Genomic DNA, 14,640 nt, shown 5'->3' on the forward strand with positions numbered 1-14,640 from the left:
GGTGAGGTGTGGGGACAGACACCCCAGCCACTGCGTCTCTGATGGTGCACTGGGTTGCTTGGCCCAGTCAAATCTAATGCTGCTGTTCATTAAGAAACTCACAAGAAGGTGATGGGAGGAAGGCTTGCAAACTGTCTAAACTACTAGTGATTGCTCTGGGTAGCATTGCAACCCATTGGTTTTCACACAATATGCCACTCTCGGGTGATGCCTGACTTATGCACATCAGTAATGACTCTGCTCCTCATGGGAGCAGTCTATTTTGAAATGCCAGTCGAGGCTCCATCCATCATTGTTTTTGATTTCTCAGTGCAACGCTCCTAGTGTGATGGGTATGCCCAGACATGACTCTCTTGATCACTCTACAATAGACCTCAAGCCACCTTACCGACAAGGTCCAAATACGCCAAAACCGGCCTGAGGTTGCTTGTGTCCCCAGTGAGCTGGGATCTGGATCCGGCCTGGCAGTTTGGGCTGGATTGTTTCTATTGGAGCATGACCAAGATTGATTTATATGTGGCTGGTTCATGTCTGACATGGCATGGTGGGTAAAAAAAACATGGACTGGATTACAGCCCAGAGTAAATAGTAGTGACTCAGATTAATTCAAGCAATCCACCCCGTACTTTTTTTTTCAATGAATGAGTAGCATTGGCATTTGCTGGGCTGACTGGCATGAAGACACGCATGAAGAATGCTCATGCATGGGCTGTGACAGTGAAGACAGCCCAAGGGTGGGCATGCTTTGCTGCCCATTGACTAAAGCTCGAAACACTTTCATACCCTCATTCACTCACTGGCTGTGTGTGCAGTAGAGTTGCTGTCACTTATCTTATCGGCATAACTATCCTTTGTTTTGGCCTTCATCTCCCAGTCAGAGGAAAATAATAAGGAATATAAAACCTTGCACCTCTTTATATGGTATGGATCTGCTTCTTAAGCGTTCAAGGGCAAGTACATTAGAGCTGTTGTCTGCATCTCATCACCACCTTGCCATAAATAAGATAAAACACACCTAAACTACCCTCCAGTTGCAGCTTATGGGCAGAGATTGTTCTGGTCTGAGATCTTGTAACTTCCCTTCAACCTCCCCGAAGTCCACTCGAGTGCTATATCCATGGGCAAAGTGTGCAACTCGGCATTCGGTGTCTCACAGCCTGACATGTGCCAGTTGCAAAAGTAACAATTGAAGAACGTAATGCTGGGCAATGCAACCATTCACCCCCAGTCACAAAGATCTGGGTTTAATCCATCACTCTTTTGCTCACCACACCACCTCAGTTTGGACCCAGCCATATGCAAAACAGTCTTGACCCTGTTCCTTGTGGGAACAGTCCAACCCGAACTGCTAAGCCAGGTCCTCCCTGGACCAAAAACAAGCATCCTGGGACCGGTTTCAGGGCATCACCCTTCATCAGCCAGGCTAGCTTGAATCCAGTGGTGTAGTGAGCACATAGATTTAAAAAATCTCCTTACATATAAAATGCCTTAGTCAAAATTAATTCTCAAAAGGCAATAAGCCCATCGCACCACTCCCTCAAAGCCTTGTACAAAAGAGCTTTTAATCCAAAATTCCAATCTTAGAGCTGCAGTAGTCCTAGAGTGTTACATGTTGCTAATCTCATTATTTGCCCACCAGTCATAGCTAAAAAAAATTAAACATTTTGCCACATCAATTAGCTCCACCGCATATAGTAAGCTGGGTGGAATTTTGGCCCAATACACAGATAAAAGATGGGAAAAATGGCTCCTACCCACAGCATTATGAAAGGCACCCAACCCCTTTGCCTGTGATTGCGCCTTACTAACACTATTCGAGATGTGTTCTGAATCATTTAAAGTGCTGCGCATGATTTTTCCCTAAAAATGTATAAGTTCTAACTATTTCCATTTTTTGTGAACCACGGTACCACGAGTAGTTGAAATGATTACACACTCTTATACCCTGAAAGCATAATATTTAACTTTTTGGAGAGTTAATTTTCAAGTAATGCAACTACACATACTGCCGTAATGTTGCAAAACAGCTGTTTAAAACTTTGGGGGTTAAATCAAGGATTACGATATTGTCTGCATATGATAAATAGGATACCGGGCGACCCCCAGTACTTAAAGGAAAGACAAATCTTTTTTAAAGAAAACTAGGCTGAATATACACAGAGACAATAACAGCGCAAGTAAACACCCCTGTTTCACACAATTTGTTTGTATGGAAACCCACAGATTGTACCTGACCTCCTCCTAACAGAATTTGACACCAGATTGAGGAATGCAGGGCAATAATTAAACGCAATAATGTTCCCAGTATGCCGAGATTAGATAATTTTGGGGAAGAGGGGGAGCAGCACGTACCACTAATGGCAGGATTGTGTGAAAAAGGCCATTTGATTAAAACAGGTGCACATCACATAACTTAACCTTGGGTCTTCGGCCTTACAAAACAGCAAACCTCACTATAAAAAATTGTTCATCTATATTCAGTACACCCCACCACTAACTGTCCCTCCCACCGCACAACAACTTAATTCTGTAAGTCTCTACTTCCACCAGTGCTTATCTTTTGCCTGAGACCTTTAAACTCCCTTCGAGTTTTGCTGCAACTATTAACCTCTACTAACTTAACTACCTAATGAACCTTTAAGTTCCTGGATCATCCAGGCTTCAGCTTGTCTACCTGTTCCCTTTCAGCCTGGATTGCCGCTGTCGAGAACAATAAACTTTGGTAAAGCATGGCAAATTCTCGGCTCCCGCTCCCTCTTCAAAACGACACCCATACATTGTTACCTCCCTGGCTCATCTGTTCCATATGAAGCCTGTCCCCCCAAGGACAAAAACATTGCCTCAAATAAATTCTCCAAAATCACCAGCTCTAGGGTAGGAGGGTGGGCAAAAATGCTACTGGTCCTTTACCAGCCAGTGTTACCCAGACAAAATGGTGGCCTGTGACCTAACATGTCCGCATATATACCCTAGGGCATATATATATATATATATATATATATATATATATATATATATATATATCCCAAACGCTGCGCTGTCAACGAACTGCTCCAATTTCCCAATATTCCCCAGGGCAGACCTCCCTGCGATCAGCTGCACCCCAATACCCCATTGGGGAGGGGGAGCAGCACGTACCACTGACACCAAGTTTATTGGAAAAGTCAGCTTTATTGAAACAGGTGCACATCACATAACTCAACCCTGGGCTTACACCTTACAAAACTACAAACCTCACTATACAAAATTGTTCACCTATGTTAAGTTCCCACACCCCTCCCTCCAACAGCTTAATTCTGTAAATCTCTACTTCCTCCAGTGCAGATCTTCTACCTGAGACCTTCTAACCATAGCCTGGCTTCTTTGTTCTAATCATAGGTGATAATCAAAATTCCAAGCCGTCACATTGGACTGAGGTATGAGCCTTATCTCCCCTGGTTCTAATGTACCCGTCCTCTCCAGGGGCCTGCCATCTAACTATGCTGCTGTGCCTGCTTGGCTCCTCTGGGTTGCTGTTTCATTGTTCCGGGTGACTCGTGGCACCACCCCCCCTTTAACAATGTATAAGGGGATATCTGCGAGCGCACAATGAGCATTATTATCAGAATTTCCCATACTGTCTGTTTCTGGGCCCTTATTAAGATCCCAGCACTCCCACTCCTCACTACTCTGTCCTTCTGCCTGGCTATTCTGACCTTTCCTTTACCCCCACTCCCACCCCTCATAGGTGGGAACATCCCTGCAAAGGCCGATATACCATCAGTACGCTGGTGGACATGAAACTATTTTTGCCAAATATTTTGCCCGGCGCCCCTCATGTGCAGCTACAAATCATTGCTACATCCCGGTTCCTTGCACCTCTGAATCCAAAACCCTGCGGGCTTGGTGCTGCTACTCTGCATGGTACACACTGCCCTAAATGAGACAGGCCACCGTTCCCCTCTTGATTGTCACCGGCACTTTAGTCATTAGGACAGCTCATATACTGCCTCCTTGGCCCTCAGTGCGCTAGGCGGTGGCTTTTAGCTTCACTACATATTCGCCTTTTCATATCCTTACATGAGGTACCCTTAACGGTTTGGACATCCCCATATATGGTAATTGCTCAATTGTCAGTTCTTTGCTTTCAAGCCTGCCTGTCTTCCCCCCTGCTATCTGCTTTCCCCACTTTATCCCACCCTTGTTTTCCCCGCCAAGCATTTCACATTATGTAAATGTAAATGTAAATGTATTGCGATTTATATAGCGCACGTATCACCCGAAGGCATCAAGGCGCTTGCCTTGGGAACCCGTCCTGGTATTCCTCTGTGAGATAACCCCAGCAGGGTATCCACAAGGTGAAAGCCAGGCATCCCACCGCGAGGGGCCGTAGTGGAGATTAAGCAAGCTATTGCCCAGAGTCGCAGAGTGTGAACCCATGAGTCGAGTAGGCACCGGAACGAGGATTATCGAGTCCGTGGAATTTTTGAGCCCAAGACCCGCCGAGGCGCGGAATTGAACCTTGGTCCAGGACCGATCTCAGCATCCGGGTCTGCGGCCTCTAACCCCTGAGCCACACTTCTCCACTTTTTTTTTATTGGTGGGCCTCCCTGCTCTACTGAGTTACCTTCGCCTCCCCAGCAATGGACCATTTTGCCCCATCATGCATATAACATTTCTTAGGTGGGGCTGCCCACATATCCTTGCCTGGCGCTAAGGTCGGTGCCCGCTCTGGAGCCGCCCGCCTCACCATTCATTTCCGTTGTGCTGCCATGAACTGGGCTGTTCTGCCAGTGCATAGCACCTGTACCCGGTAAGACATGATGTATAGTCTGATTAATGTTTTCAGGCACCCTTCATTGCCCCTCCTTTAAACCTTCCCAGCAAGGGTCATCCTCTACCCTCAATTCACCTTCCTCATTATTTTCTTCCCCATAATAGAGTATCTACGCCTCAAGCAATTCCACTGATCCAGCCCATGCACTACTATGTTAGGTGTAATTTCCACAGTCTAATCCAGGCTGAACCTTTGCCTTCCAACCTCTATGCTGATGCAGGATGCCGTGTCCTGTGTGTCTTGTTTCCGGGAGTTGCTCTAAACCCTCTCACTCATTGCCCCGCCAAGGTCACGCCAGACCTTCTTGAGGCAATGATCTGGCACTCCATTGCCACTGTCCAGCCAGCCACACGGGCCTTGCCTTCTCTTCGCCTTGGATCCGCACTATGCTATCCGGAGTCCACCACCCCGACCGCATGCTCTTTCTGCAAAGGAAAAGGAAACCGGCCTAGTGTGCAGGTACCAGCCCCATAACTGGATTGTACTGCCCCCACATCTGACTACCAACCTAAGATGAATGACCCCACAAGATGCATGGCTCACTCTATAACGGCCTCACAATGTGGGCTAACCTACTGCACTGCTCCACTCTTTGCAACCTCCTACCAATTCCCTCTGCATTTGTAGCCACCTAAAGCCTGCTTACTCTGGCGTGTCTTTCATGAGGGTTTCCCTACTTCCCTCTCAGACAACACAATTTCTAACCAGTCTGCCTTGGGATACCTGGGGCCACCTTAACCCATGTTTGTATTCCGTCCATGGCTGGAGTGCCCTCCATAATCCCCTTCCAGTACAACACTCATTGCTTTACCTAGTACCCCCCCCCCCACACTCATTACACACCCCTCTCAGCAGATGGTAGCAGTCATATACAACACCACTCATGTTCCTACAGTAATTGAGGTCTCCTTGATCTGTTTGCCTTAAGCCATCCCTGCTCTTGCATTCCTAGCCCCCCCTCCCCCGAAGCCTCTGCTGCTGTTGGGGCCGGCTTGTGCTGCAGACAGAGGATTCACAGGCCCCTTACCATATTGGCCTTTCTGCGGTATATGAATACTGCATATCCAGCCACAATGGGCTGCACTGACATTAGGGCAGTCCCGCATCGCCCCCAATAGGTACTACTCACCTTACGTGGGATCGGTCCTGAAGGCTTACCTGTGTTGCCCCAAACTAGGTCCAGTGCAGTGGTGAACGTACAAGCACCTTGACCCCTATGGAAAGCCTTACACGTCAGGTGGCAGACCCACAACGGTAAGCATAACATTTAGTTGGGCTAGGAGCCCTGCCTCCCCTAACAGCTGACATGCCTGGGCAACCGTGTCTGCAGTAGACATGCCATATAACTAGTTATGGTAACGAAAAAACTAGATGCCCCGTAAGTGAACGCCCCCTAGCTATCTGCATCAAAAGTGCTACTGCTCCTCTACCAGCCACCGTGTTACTCAGACAATATGGTGGCTGGTGACCTAACATGTCCGCATATATACCCTGGGCTATGAATATAGCGCATCCCAGCCCAAACCCTGAGCCTCCGATGGACTGCTCCAATTCCCCATTATTCCCCGAGAAGCAGACATCCCTGTGGTCAGCTGCCCCCCCACCCCAAGACCCCATTTACCACAGGGTCGTGCGATCAACTTTATTAAAGTCTGTGGAAAATCAATAAAAGCAGCATATACTGGGGAACAACTGATTGACACATATTATTTATTAATAGGCTGCAGAGCTGCAGTATTATCTAGAGTGCCATGCTTTTTCCTAAAGCCTGATTTTTCTAATGGGATAATCATATTATCCTCAACACGGGGAGTTCAGCTGCTCCAATAGGCACCTAGTGAAAACCTTGCCTTCCACATCTAACAATGCAATTTGTCGTTAGTTAGCAGGCAAAATATGGTCACCCCTTTTTATATCATGGCCAATTACACTTCTGGTCCACTAGGGGGGGACAGTTGACTTAATGTAACAGTTTTCAAAGACTGAGAATAGTATAATTGACCAGAGGTTAACTACTTTTTTTATGACCAAGTTGGGGACCTCGACTGGACCCATTGCGCTAGAAATCCGCATTGCGCGGATCGAAGCCTCAATCCCACCGGCAGGAGAAGATCTTTGACTGGCTGTTACCAACTCAAGGCCAGCAAGGAGTTTTTCGGTATGGAATTCAACTCCTAAATTCTCTGTATGAGATATAACTGCCCCATATAATCTTCATTGATGGGAGAGGGGCAGGACCTCACTCTTGACTCACAACAGTTTGCAATTCTTATTAAATTTCGAGTTGGGTCCATCCTTTTTCTATGACCCTACTGAAGGTATACAGACCTCTAGAGAAAAGACTAAAGGTTTATGGTCACTGAGCAGGCTATCTATCATTTTCAAATCTGATAGAAATTTAAAAGTAGAGTAAAAGGCAAAAATATAATCAATTATAGACTATTCCAACTGAGATTTATGGGTATATCGGCCAGGAGTATCTTGAACAAATCTCTCATTTACGATTACACAACCATTCTTTCTCAATTGGCTAAGAAGTAATTGTCCTCTTTTATATGCTCTCAATTTTGACGGGAAATGGAGTGGGGGATGTGTAACGCTTCTTCTTTTTCAACATCCATGAACAGGCTTATAGAATGGTTGGAGACCTTACAATTTAAGTCTCCCACCAAACCAAAATAACCTGGAGTTCACCCCCCCATCCATAGCCTCACTTATAAAGATGAGGATATCGGGTACCAATTTATTGAATTCTGAATCTGGGGGAATATAACCATTTACAACTAAAATGGGATCCCTCGCACTCCCTCCCAAGATTGGGAAGATTTTTACTGCATGAAAGAGATTAGAGGACTCTTTAAAACTATTGTACTTCCATTTAAAATATTTTTTTAAAGGATAGTTATCCCTATCTTTACATGCCCCTACCTAAATAGGGTAGCATTACAACTTAGTACAAAATATCCATCACACATTATTCAATAATCCATCTGCATTCCAGGAAATCGCAGTTAAATTATTATTAATTATAACGTTTAAGTAATGGGCCCGATATACGGGCACCATTACGTGCACCGTCCAGCCAGATCCATTTTGTACAATCATCCCCCGTTATAGGCGGAGGAGACCTAGACCCCATAATACCAAGATGTATAATAAATCTCCCTTCCAGTCACTACAGAAACTTGTAAGAGTTTTGAATTTTCACCAAAGATCTCCTTTAAGGAGAGGAGGAAACACTCAGAGGGAGAGCGACTTGAATTTTCATATTGTTGTTTCTAGATGTTGTTTACCCAGAAAGCAATCCCTCTACATTGAAGAAAATCACTATTTGGCTAAGCCAAATTTGCACCAACTTTAGACTGAAAGCCCTTGTGTTAGTCACTGACAGTGAATACACTAAGGAGACAAGAGAAATGTCACTACTTTGAATCTTCTTCAAATTCTCAATGTCTGCAAAGCAAGATAATAAATCCAGCATAGACGTAGCTGCGGAAAGAGGGATCATTTCCACCAGTCCATTTAATATTTGTATTATCTATTGGTGCAGCGCAAAAGGGTTCAGCCATCAGATTAAGATTAGTTAATCAGATTAATAGGACGTAAGGCTCCAGCAGATACATCAATCTCTCTTCTAGCCAAGTAGTTAATAGAAGACCAATCCTTTTTTGGAGGGTGACCAATATTATCACTTGAAACTTCAGTATTAACATTGGCAGTATTATACCCCATCACCTTTGAGGCAGAGCCACCAACTTCTTGCAAATGTAGGGGTTTTTTTAACCTTTTTTTTAAATTCTCCATTCTTTTTCCCCCAAGCACCAGTCTTTTTGGCTACACCTTTGATTCTGCCTCTATGCTTGCTGGCCACATCCCCATTGCACTCAGGATCACAGTATCCATCCTTTTTTTTAATGGCCTTCGACCGCTAAGAAAGCCAGTGATGTTAGCATATGTTGTCCCACAATCCCTCACCTTCACTATGTATTTTTTTTTTAGACATTGTGGCAAATTAACCTGTGGTCTGTGTTTACTTAACACAGTGTAGTGTGCATCTAACAACATTAGACAAAAACCCTTTCTTCTGGTACTAGAGGGGATAGAGAAAAGAAAGTAATCTAATCAGTTGCTTATTTGCACTGTGTGAGACCAGGAAACCTGGGTTCCAACCTTCATTACTAAATTGTGCAATTTAATGTAATTCAAGATACTGCATGGGTCTAGTTTACTTGATGGTGACATTTGAGAGCACATTCAAGTTATTGAGTTCATGATGGATTCTGTGTAAGACCCCCACTTATATATGCTTCAATGGCCTGTATTGCTCCTCCAACCAAAAAAAATAGACTTGGCCATGACATAAAGGACACCTGACAAAATGTACACTTTGTTCACTCACGCCTTTATCAGGAGGGAGAGTTAATAAATGTTTTAAAGTTCATGTTTAGAAACTTCCAGTTCAATTAATTTTCTTTTTTTAAAATTTTGTTTTCTTTATTGTTACGAACCCAACACAGGCAGAGCCAGACAGAATCTATACAATACATCATATAAAGCAAGACATTAAAAATTCATTAATAGGAAAAGGAATAACAGAAATAGGCAAAAAAAATCTCACATACATCAAAAAGCATAAGAGCAAGCAGCTGGAATGGAGCGATCTAAGAGCCTTATATAGTCATAGGATTATGTTTAAATTTCCAATTCGTTATAGGAAGCCAGAGTGACTCCCCAAGTTTCCTTGCTCTCTTTCCCCTTGTAGTATATATAGCCATCTCTATGCTATAGATTGCCAGAAAACGGGAGAGCCACATCTGAAAACTAGGAGGTTCTTGCTCCTTCCAGCGAGCTGCCAGAATGATTCTAAAGGCAGCGGTACCAATATATAGTATTTTTTGCTCTGATTTTGTCAATTTTAGAGTAGTATCGAATCCTAAGACAAAGAGTGTATCTGAATCTGGTACCCTGTGCCCAAAAAGCTCTTCCCAGAAATTCGAGAGCATGTTCTTAATTAACACAAGTGAGGGACAGCTACTAAACATGTGTATCAGGGTGGCGGGACCTTTCGAGCATCTTGGGCAGATGTCATTCTCCCTTTTCCCCCATAGAAACAACTGGCGGGTGTGTAATAGAGATTGAAGACTGTTTTGTATATTTGGGCTTTTAAGTTACTGGCCATAATCAAAAGTTGGCTCATCTCTAATATCCTATCAATATCTACGTCAGGATTGTTTAATTTTGTAGCCCAGCTAGTTTCTGTTTTTTCCAGGTCATCCGACATATTAATTAGGAGTAGCTTATAAAGTGCTCCTATTCTAGTGTTTGTATTGTTAAGGGCTTCCATTATCTCTACTCTCCCCAAATAAATAGAGGGACGTTTTGCTCTTAGATACGCTATTACCTGCGCAAATTTAATGTAGTCACCATTTGAGAGTTGGTATTTTTGTTTCAGGTCGTTAAAAGTGGTTTCAAAATCGTTAATCAAGAAGTCGCTAATTGTAGTTATACCAATCCTTTCCCATTTTCTTGCTATCACATCATAAGATGGTGCGCAAAGAGTACTATGTTTCTATAATAGCGTATAACTGTTAAGTTTCTTAAGTTGTATGAGTTTAGCAACCTTTTCCCAGACTTTCCAAGCGCTTAACATAATTTCAACCTTGTATTTCTTTTTCATATGCTTAGTGCCAATTACCTGGAGGAAAGGCCCTTTGCTTCTTTACCGAGAACCAGCTCATATATTGAAGGAATGTAATCAATATCAACATGTGTAGTTCCATTACTATTACAAAACATAGGAGTTGAGAGTTTTAGGATTGAAGCCCAGTGGTACAAGGTACAGTTTGGAACAGCAAGTCCCCCTCTTTCTATAGGGAGGGAGAGCAGTTTATGCGATCTCCTAATCTTTCCGTGTTGCCATAAAAATTTCGACATAAATGAGTCGAGTGTTTTTAATATCCTTGACTCTACTGCTAACGGGATTGCACGAAAAAGATATAAACATCTGGATAAAACATTCATTTTGAGAAAATTAGCTCTTCCAATGATCGAAAGATGTAAATTATTGACCCGATCTAGGTCCTGTTTAATCTTGGCAATGAGGGGGTCATAGTTCAGAGCTACAATATGCTTGGTATCAGGGCTTAAAGTGACTCCCAAATAGGTGGCTTTATGACTCCTTCTTTGATCACTACACACTGTATTGGCTGTAGCCAGTATAATAGTCTTTCCCCTATTCAGGGAGTAGCCCGAGTATGAGCCATACTCCAGAGTTAATTCTTCGATTTCGCGCATAGCCACTACTGGATCAGCGGTGATGACCGCGATATCGTCCGCGTAGGCTAATACTTTGGTCTCAAATGAGTGGCTCAGGATGGGAGTAATAAGTGTATGCTATAGGAGTTTTAATATAAGCAGATTAATATAAAGCGCAAATAATAGTGGCAAACAAGGGCAGCCCTGTCTAGTACCCCGAGATATACTAATCTGCACAGATTCAGAACCCATAATTTGTAATTTGGCTTTGGGGGACGTATACATAGATTTCATAGCTTTTACAAATTTGGGGCCAAAATTATTTCAGCAATGGCATCGAAAAGGGCCAGAGCCCTGCAGGTGTGATCGGTAGTCCCTTTACCTGGAACAAAACCATGCTGCCAAGGGGAGACCAGATGTTCAATAACCCTGCTTAATCTACCGGCCATTACTTTAGCAAACAATTTAGAGTCCGAACTAATAAGGGATATGGGGCGATATGAAGTGAGAAATTCGGGTGACTTTCCTTTCTTAGGAAATACAACTATACTGGCTTCAGACCAAGATGTAGGAGAAACTCCGTTCCATTGTATCCCTAGAAAAAGATCATGCAAAATTGGGGCTAGTTGCTCAGATAAAATTTTATACAAATCTATTGGAATTTTATCCGGCCCGCTGCTTTTCCTGCTTGTAACGAAGTAAGTGCTGTTAATACTTCTTCGATGGAGATTTCCCCTTCCAGATCTTCATGAGTAGCCTCGTCGAGAACTTTCTCTCCATTATCGTTATGAAGAAAATTGTTAAGAAACAGATTTATTTGAGTGTCAGTGGTAGCTAGGTCTTCAGTGTATAGACTTTGATAGTATTGCTGAAATAGTTGTATTATACCAGTCGCTTTAGTAAATGTTTGACCACCCTCCTGAATTGAACTAATATTACTGGCAACATTTTTTTGCCGGGTGGTTAGAGCCAGTTGTCTGCCTACTTTCTCTCCATTCTCATAGAGATCTTTTCTATGGGCCCTATATGTTTGCGCCGCTTTCTGGCTAAGAGTTGTGTTTATCTCAGATATCAATGTAATTACTTGATACATTAATTGCTTGGCGTCCTGCCCCAAAGAAATTAGCCTGGTGTGATCTGCTTCAGCTTTAGCTAGGGTGGATATTTTCAGGTTATGTTCATTAAGTTTTTTTTTTTCGGATCCTGTTTTGATAGCTAGTAGTTTCTCCCCTAAGTGCTGCCTTATAACAATGCCACACAATATTTCTTGAAGAACTCAAACGATTCATATTAAAAAATTCTTCTGTCCATTTCTTGATATACATAATGTATTCAGCGTTAACCAAAAGTTTACGATCGAATGACCAGTGCCTACGTTGCTTTTGAGGGGGGCCAAATTCAGTTGAAAGGATGAGGGCATTATGGTCTGATATTATTTTGGGGACATTTAACAATCGAAGACTGAGGGGCTAACTCCTGAGTAACAAAAATATAATTTATACGTACATGTTTCTGATGCAGGTGCGAAAAATAAGTGTACCCTGGATCCTGTTTCTTATTTTGAGCCCAGACATCTATTAAACCAAAGCTGTTGACTAGCCTTTTAATTGCTTTATACACTTTGGGTTTTCGGCCCACATATTTTGTCACAGAACCGGTTTTTAGTGACAGATTAAGAGAGATATTAAAGTCCCCACATATAATTAAGGGTCCCTGCCAGGTGGCTAATTCTGCTTCTAAGTGTTCAAATAAGCAGGATCGTCATCGTTGGATCCATACACATTGCATATAGTAATACCAAGAGTGAGCTTGACTATAGCCCATCTGCTGTGGGGGTCGGAAAGGTAGTGTGATGTCCCCCCCCAAATGTGTCTTGGTCAATATTGCCACCCCTCTAATATTTGACGTTTGGGTTGAAGCTATTGCCAGATTATAGCCCCTTACATTTAATAGAGATTTCTTATCCCAAGGCACATGTGTCTCCTGGAGACATACTACATCCACTGGATTTAAACCAATTAACTCAGCCAATCGCCTGCGTTTCTCACTGTTTAGGAGCCCTCCAACATTCCAACTTTTTATACTCAACCTACCCATTGTCGTATAGGATAATCTGAACTGGTGTAGAACTTATTCCTTTATTAGTGTTAATCCTTAATATAGTTTCCTTCTTTTCTACAATTATCTTCATTGCAAGCTCTATGTTCATTTGTGAGGCAACTGCCATCCGGTTAGGTTCGTATTTTCTAATTTTTTGCACACCCCCTCCCTCCTCCCCACCCCGAGTAGACCCATCTACCCGCTGCCCTCCTTCCACCCCCCAATCTATGAGGCGATCAGACTCAATTAGAGTCTGGGTGATGGCTGCAGAACAACACCAGAGCTTCCGCTATCTTCATTTGAAAACAGAAAATGCTAAGTAATAATAAACAGAGTGTCTAAAAAACAACATGCAACATGCAACAAGCTAACTACCTTAACCTTTGATTACTGTATTAAATTCTTACAAGATCCCAAGGTAAGAAAAACATTTTTGAAACCAGAGTTCTAAGGGCTGATATCCTGTTGCCCTTCAAATGGGCAAATCGCGCCCAGTTAGTTTATAGGCTGGTCTTACTCTTAGGGATTAGAGAGATATGCGGTTTTTCAATAGATTATAATCCCCTTCTTTTATGGACTGAAAGGGCTAAGATTTAGTACATAGTCACGCAGAACTGATTACTTCATCTGTTCTAGGAAGGCCTGAGCTTTGATTTCGGATACAAAAAAGCTCGAGGACTTTGAAAATCGTCAGCGCCGCAATAACAAGGCATACTTGGAGTCCCAGAGAAAATGGAGGGGGAAAATGTACGCGCTTTTGTGATTAGGTTATTTAAAGAGTCATTGCCCGAATTAAAGGATTGGAACTGGGAATTCGTAATCCAGCGTGCCCATTGAATGCCGTTCAATCCTCCTGCTAAACCTGGCCCCTACCCAAGAGCAATACTGGTTTATTTTGGAAATTTCCTGTTAAGGCCAACTATAGCCAGGCCGGATCATAAACTGACATTCCAAGAGATATCATATTTCACGAGACCTGATTTTTGTCATGCAACGGTTGAAAGGCGCTGGCGACTACGTATGTTAATTAAGCCTTTTCAGGAGAAAGGAGCCCAGGCCTATCTGAACAATCCTGCAAAACTTAAGGTTGTCAAAGGGGGACTGATAAAAAATTTTGTATCTGAAATCAAAGCTCAGGCCTTCCTAGAACAGATCAATTAATTGTCAGTGCAATGTTGTGGGCTTATATACTAAACTGAAACACTTACACATGTTAAAGAAACCCTTTCTACATTTTAAAGTCTTTGGGCCGGATTTTGATCTCAGCAGGTTGGGATAGGCTGTCAAAATCTTGATGGGCATTCTGTACTCCATATTACAAGTTCCATAGGATGTAATGGAATTGTAATTTGGCAGACAGGATATCCGTCATATTGTGACAGAGTAACCATGTTCGCCAAACTCCTAATCAGGCCCTTCATCATGTTATATTTTGTTTGTTGTGTCATTTGTATGGCAAGTATTTGTAA

The 14,640-nt window shown here is 43.0% G+C and overlaps 1 protein-coding gene across 1 annotated transcript in view; it reads left to right on the forward strand.

Moving 5' to 3' along the window:
• ADHFE1 (alcohol dehydrogenase iron containing 1) overlaps positions 1 to 14,640 on the forward strand; it is a 359,867-nt gene that overhangs the window by 284,941 nt on the left and 60,286 nt on the right. The window lies entirely within an intron of this gene.

This window comes from Lissotriton vulgaris, chromosome 4_1 (genome assembly GCF_964263255.1).
Source record: "Lissotriton vulgaris chromosome 4_1, aLisVul1.2, whole genome shotgun sequence".
Classification (NCBI taxonomy): domain Eukaryota; kingdom Metazoa; phylum Chordata; class Amphibia; order Caudata; family Salamandridae; genus Lissotriton; species Lissotriton vulgaris.